Genomic DNA, 7,777 nt, shown 5'->3' on the forward strand with positions numbered 1-7,777 from the left:
ACTTTTGAGTAAACCTGTTGATATGCCATGTTCATCTTTTTTTACTATTACAAAGTCTCTACATGCACTATTTTTCTTGATCATAACATAATTTTAGCAAATCAGAAGAAACAGAATTAAAGAGAAGTGAACTAGGAATAGCATAACATAACCAATGGTCTACCAGTTTCCATTGTCTCAAATTCAAATAGCAACACTATTTTAAGATGATAATAACACAAATAGAAGCTGATAATCAAAAGGGTAAGCTTAAAAAGCCTAACATCAGTTTGTACTAAAGCTATTCTTACCTAAAGGGCTATACAAAAAATCGGGCTATCCAATATACCACAACTACCACATTGGTTACAAATGGTAAATTTTGGCACTGACAAAATAACAAATACTAACTGCCCTATACTTCATGTCTTCAAGTCTTCAAGTCATTCCATGTCTTTTTTTCTGGGAGGTTTGAAACCCGGAGTTGGAACAAATGTCATGAAACTAGTAAGTTTCTTGGCTGTTGTGGAGCTACTATCCTTGATGGTTTTAGCAGATACAGCAACTGCTCCTAGAGCAACAGGCTTTGGAAAGGCATTTCCCTTTGCCCTGGCCTTGGTGACATGGAGTTTTAGAGGCCTTCCTTTAACTCTAGTCTGCAACAAACAATTTTCATCATTATCTCAAACAAAACAGATTCTTAATCAACTACAAAGGGTAATATTCAGCAGATGCAAGTTACTAATGTTCAATTTAAAACTGAATACAAGATAACCTGAGTAGTATTGGTTGAGGTGTGTGATTGTTGTGTCAGTAGAATCTGAGCATCTTGACTAATAGAAATTTCAGTCTGTTCATCAAGAGTAGCTGGTGGGACTGCAGGGAGTGTCTGAATGGGCTGAGTGTCAGCTATGTCGTCGGCTTCCGGACCAGGAGTACCTTGTGGTGGTGGCACAACTGCAAGCTACAGTTGCATTAGCCTTGCCTTCTCTTGAGCATTTTCTTGATTTTTCTTGCTGCAATTTCTCTTGTTGTGGCCTACCTCTCCAAAATACATGCACCGAATTCGAGTATACTTCCTTTTCATCTTTGTCTTTGTGCAAGTGGGTCCTTAAGCCTTGTCATTCCTTCTCTTTGTTGTTGGTCTTCCTAGTTTAGGTTTTATTGGTGGTGGAACAGGTGCAGGAGAACCAGTTTTCTCCCATAGTTCTTGTCCCTTGATGGGATTCACATTGTATTGGTACGTTCTTCTGTGCGCCTTCATTGTCAACCATTCGTGGCAATACTCCTCAGGCCTCTTATCATTTTTTTTTTCTTGAATGGTCAATATTGCGTGCATATAAGGCATTCCTTTAAATTTCTTTGTTTAGTGAAGTATCAAATATGGTATCTATCTACAACTTGAAATGAGTTCAGATTTAAACTTGTCAATTGCCAAAACCTACAGGAGTAAGTATGGTTACCTAAGTCTACCACCATATTAGTTGGCCATCCTTGAACTTTGTACAAGATCTATGTGGAACTGATGGCAGGAGTTCTTTCACAGCAGGTATTAACCCTTGCACCAACAATGAATCCCGAAAAGATATTTAGTAAGTTAAGTCCTTAAAAGAATCATCATTAAATCAGAATGGTCCTTAAAAATTAAATCGCGAGTCAAATTAGTCCTCACCTTTTGCATGTCTGAGATGAAACACAAGTTCTTTGCTTCGTAGTCTCCCAGGTATGAGAGGAGCAGCTCCAGAAACCATTTCCAATTGTCTTTATTCTCCACATATACAATAGCATATGCAATCACAAAAATGTGATTGTTTGCATCTTATCCACATGTAGTGAGAAGCTGTCCTCCATGTAAGGTTTTTAGGAATGCTCCATCTAACCCTATTAATGGCCTACACCCTACCTTGAAACCCTTCTTACAAGCATCAAGATAGACATAAAATCTCTCGAATTGAGGTGGATTATCAGTAATAGGAATGACACCCACTTGAATAGTGGAACCTGGATTGGCAGTAAGTAATTCATGTGCATAATCCCATATCAACCCATACTGTGCAATCTCATCCCCTTCAACTATCTTCCTAGCTTTCTTAAGAGCTCTGGTAATGCATGAACTATTCAGTTTCACATTGCACTTCCTAACAAACCACTCATACACCTCCTTGTGCTTCATTTTAGGGTGCTTCCTAAGTTTTGGAGATAACTTATTCACAGTCCATTCCTGAGTTGCAACTCTATTTTTCGCTTTCTTGCGCAAGTGTGATTGTCAAACCATCACTTGGGTTGTGTGCACAGTATACCAATGTTCTGAAAACGGACTGGACTGGCCAGTTCAACCGGGTTAACCGAAAACCGGTCACCTAGCCAGTCCACCCAACAAACTGCACTGCAAAAAATTGGTCAAAAAATCGACCAAACTGATGGTTAATCGGCAAACCGGCCCGGTTTCTTCAAGTACCAGTTCCCCCTCCCTCCAGGCAATGAAAACGGCGTCGTTTGGTTTTTTTTTTAAAACGCTGAAGAGTGAAGAACGCATTGCAGCCAACCCTAAATTCCTAATCACTAATCAGTTAAACTCTTCCAAGAAGGCAAGAACACTCCCACTCCCAAAGTCCCAACCCTAAGCTCTTCAAGGCTAGAGCTTCTGCATACGAAGGAGAACCGACGCCGTGAATCAAGGGTCACTGTCGTGGGTATTCGCTCACTGCCGTGGGTCGTCGCCCACCGCCTCGGGTCGTTGCTCACGGTTTTGTTCTCTATTTCGAGGCTCGAGCTTCTGGCCTTCTATTCTCTACTTCATCTTGCGGTAAGTTCTAGTTTCTGGCTCTTTCTTCTGTTCTTGGCTTCTTGCTATTTTCATTTTTTGTTCTGGGCTTCTGATCTTCTGTTCATATTCTTGTAATTTTTTATTTTGTTTCTGGCTTCTGTTCTTCTGTTCATTTTTTGTTCTGGGCTTCTGTTCTTGACTTCTTGTGTTCATATTCTATTTTTATTCCTGGCTTCTGTTCTTCTTCAATATATAAATTTTTAATTGATTAATGAAATGTTGAATAAATTTGTTGTATGTTGAATTTGAAAATTAATTTGATGTATATTGAATTTGAGAATTTTGCTCTGCTCTATTCTTCTATTTCGTTCTATTTTTAATTCTGCTCTATTCAATTTAAATGGAACAGTCACAAAATGATCAGCAACAACAACATAATACTGTACAAGAATCTCAGACAGGTTCTTCTAGAGAAAAATCTGACCTGGCTTGGAAATATTTCACTGTGAAATATGATAAAAATCATAAGGCACAATATATATATATCTTTTGTTTGAATACTTATAATGGAGGGAGGATATATAGGATGAAATATCATCTTGCGAAAATTCCTGGACAAATTAAAGTATGTAGCAAAGTCACTGAAGAAGTTGAACTTCAATTCAAAAGAATTCTGATGGAAAACAAAAAAAAATAAGATGGAAAAAAATTTGAGGAAGAGTCTTATGGTGGGAAAGCACCTGCACAAGAGGCTGAATCGCCTAACCTGTACAAGCTGTTGTTCCTACAACAACGGGAGACAAAGGAAAGAAAAGAGTTGTAGTAGCTACACAAATTGGAAGTTACTTTAAAGAAAGGACTACTCCAGGATCTCAACCGACTTTGAAAAGTGTTTTGGCTAGTAAAGAAATTGTGCACAAGGCTAAGTTGAGACTTGCCAAATAGATTGTTGATGCACGTATTCCTTTCAATGCAATTCAATCCCCTTACTTTCAACCTGCATTGGATGGTGTTGCTGCAATTAGACCTGGTTTTAAGGGACCGTCATATGATGAAATGAGAGTTTATTTGCTGGCTGATCTGAAGAGAGAGTGTCAGTTGCTGGTTGAAAAGTACAGGAGCTCATGGAAAAGCACCAGTTGTACACTGATGGCAGATGGGTGGACTGATCAAAGGCAACGAACTTTAATTAACTTTCTAGTTTATTATCCTACTGGTATGTCATTTGTTAAAACTGTTGATACTTTTGATGTGATAAAAACTGCCAATGCATTGTTTAATTTGTTTGCTGATGTTATTGAGTGGGTTGGGCCTAGTAACATTGTGCATGTGGTCACTGATAATACTGCTAATTATGTATCTGCTGAAAAACTTATTCATGAAAAATACCCAAATATATTTTGTTCTCCTTGTACTGTCCATTGTATCAATCTTATTTTGAAAGATATTGCAAGTATTCCTCACATAACTGATCTTACTTCCCGTGCTTCAAAAGTGACTGTGTTTGTCTACAATCATATGATCTTATTGCCTTGGCTTAGAAAAAGAAAAAGTTGGACAGAAATTGTTCGACCAGGAGTCACACATTTTGTCACTATTTTCATTACTTTGAAAAGTATATATGATCACAATGAAGACTTGCAATCATTGATGGTGGACAAATATTTCACTTCTCATAAGTTATTCAAAAGTGCTAATGGAAAGATTGTTAGTTCAATTGTCTTGTACAGTAAGTTTTGGTAAGACTGTGTTACTACTGTGAAAATTGTTAGTCTTCTTATTAAGTTGTTGAGGCTTGTTGATACTGATGAAAAACTCTCTTTGGGAATCGTGTATGAAGGCATGTAAAGAGTAAAAAATGCTATCAAGACAATGTTCAGAAATCGAAAAGCTGCTTATACGCTATACATGAGTATCTTAAAAATGAGGTGGGATAAGCATTTGAAGCATGATCTCCATGCGGTAGCGTACTTTTTAAATCCAGGCATTTTCTATAGTGAGGGTTTTGTTGAAAAGGCAAATGTGATGAGATCTTTACTTGATTTGCTTAATGGTGAAACATTTTGTGATAACTCAGTTGCTGCAATACAAGAGATACAGCTGTATCGAGATTGTAAAGAAAGTTTTGGGAGGGAAAGTGCTAAGAGAGCGGCATCAAGACTTGAACCTGGTAAGTTATTTGACTTATTTCATATCCAAGTTTAGTTTAGTTTTAAAGTTTAATATGTTGGGTGATAAACACTTGTATTTGATTTTTATATCTACATAGGTGAATGGTGGAGGCTACACGGTGGGAATGCTCCTAATTTGCAAAAAAATGGCAGTTCGTCTTCTTCATCAAACCTCTTCTTCATCTGGATGTGAGAGGAACTGGAGCCTTTTTGAACAAATCCATTCAAAGAGGAGGAACCGGTTAGAGCATCAAAGGCTAAGTGACATTGTTTATGTCACCTATAACCTACGCCTTCAATCTAGGTTGCATCAAAAGAAGAGGAATTATGATCCAATTGACATTCAAAGCATTGACACGGTAGATTTTTGGGTAATGGCAGATGAGGATGATCCTGAATTTACTACTGGAGATGTTGAAGGCATTGAAAGTTTAATTCACACTGATAATGTTATGCCTTCATATCCTAATGGTGAGTGACATAGCAAACTTTGTTTTCTTCCATAAAGATACGTCATTAATATTGATTTCTTATTGAGTTTTCTTTCTATTTTATTAGATGGTGGAGTGGTGCACAAAATTGTGATCTCAATGGCGCCAATAACTTGGTACGCACAATTGTAATCTCAACTCTTTTTCACAACTTCGCACAACTAACCAGCAAATGCACTGGGTCATCCAAGTAATAAACCTTACGTGAGTAAGGGTCGATCCCACGGAGATTGTCGGCTTGAAGCAAGCTATGGTCATCTTGTAAATCTCAGTCAGGCGGATTCAAATGGTTATGAAGTTTTGATAATTAAAAGATAAATAAACATAAAATAAAGATAGAGATACTTATGTAATTCATTGGTGGAAATTTCAGATAAGCGTATGGAGATGCGTTATTCCTTCTGAATCTCTGCTTTCCTACTGCCTTCATCCAATCCTTCATACTCCTTTCTATGGCAAGCTGTATGTTGGGGATCACCGTTGTCAATGGCTACCTCCTGTCCTCTCAGTGAAAATGGTCCAACTACGGGTTATGTAGGGCTAATCATCTGTCGGTTCTCACTTGTGTCAGAATAAGATCCAATGATCCTTTTGCGTCTGTCACTACGCCCAACAGTCATGAGTTTGAAGCTCGTCAAAGTCATCCCATCCTAGATCCTACTAGGAATACCACAGACAAGGTTTAGACTTTTCGGATCTCAAGAATGCTGCCAATTGATTCTAGCTTATATCACGAAGACTTTGATCTCACGGAATGGAAGCTCTGTTGTCAAGAGAGGCAACCATGCATCATAAACCAGGAGGCCAAGAGATACACACTCAAGCCATAGCATGTAGAACGGAAGTGGTTGTCAGGCACGCGTTCATAAGGGAGAATAATGATGAGTGTCACGGATAATCACATTCATCAGGTTGAAGTGCGAGTGAATATCTTAGAATAAGAATAAGCTTGAATTAAATAGAAGAACAATAGTACTTTGCATTAATTCATGAGAAACAGCAGAGCTCTACATCTTAATCTATGGTGTGTAGAAACTCCACCGTTGAAAATACATAAGTGATAATGGTGTTCATTGGCTTCGGCCCCAGAGAGGGAACCAGAATAACCAAGACCTAGGTCTAAGGACTAAACGTCCAAAGATGTGAGTACAATAGTAAAAAGTTCTATTTATACTAAACTAGTTACTAGGGTTACAGAAATAAGTAAATGATGCAGAAATCCACTTCCGGACCCACTTGGTGTGTGCTTGGGATGAGCATTGAAGCTTTCGTGTGTAGAGACTTTTCTTGGAGTTAAACGCCAGCTTTTATGCCAGTTTGGGCGTTTAACTGCAGCTTTTATCCTATTTCTGGCGTTTAACGCCAGAATAGGGCAGAAAGTTGGCGTTTAAACGCCAGTTTGCATCATCAAAACTCGAGCAAAGTATGGACTATTATATATTTCTGGAAAGCCCAGAATGTCTACTTTCCAACGCAATTGAGAGCGCGCCAATTGGGCTTCTGTAGCTCCAGAAAATCCATTTTGAGTGTAGGGAGGTCAGAATCCAACAGCATCTGCAGTCCTTTTTCAGCCTCTGAATCAGATTTTTGCTCAGGTCCCTCAATTTCAACCAGAAAATACTTGAAGTTATAAAAAAACATACAAACTTATAGTAAAGTCTATAAATATGAATTTTGCTTAAAAACTAATAAAAATATACTAAAAAGTAGCTAGATCCTACTAAAAACTACCTAAAAACAATGCCAAAAAGCGTATAAATTATCTGCTCATCATGGAGACATGGAAGTTGAAGTGGATATGCCTGATGTTGTAATTGAATCCTCAAATACTTCTTTTGGTGGTATTTCTGAAGATGCTGGCTTTGGATTACCTGTTTATGATGGAGACATCGGAACACTTAATGATGATTATGACTTTTGATGAGTAGTGTCTTTGTTTAGTTGAAGTATTGTTTGTTGAATATTGTTTCTTTTGGTTGCAAAATGTTGTGTTTGTCATTTAAGTGCGTTTTAATATCTTTAGTTATAAATTTTGATATTTGAAGTTGTTTATGACCTTTTAATGATAAATTATGTATTGTTCATTTTGTGAAATTGTTAAATTTTGAATCTTATTAGTTTAAAAATTATTAAATTTAACTTTTTAAAATTATGTATTGAATTTTTTTATAATTTTACTCTATATTTAATTAAACCGGTTCAACCACGGTTCAACTCTGATTGAACCATTAAATCATTGAACCAGTCACTTGACCGGTCCAGTTCTCGCAACCTTGCAGTATACTATCCAAGGACAGTCTTCACTCTTACAAACAGCCCTCACTCTAACCTTGTCATTCTTAGAGAACCTTATATTCCTACCCCCATTA

The sequence above is a fragment of the Arachis duranensis genome, chromosome 9, assembly GCF_000817695.3.
Source record: "Arachis duranensis cultivar V14167 chromosome 9, aradu.V14167.gnm2.J7QH, whole genome shotgun sequence".
Taxonomy (NCBI): domain Eukaryota; kingdom Viridiplantae; phylum Streptophyta; class Magnoliopsida; order Fabales; family Fabaceae; genus Arachis; species Arachis duranensis.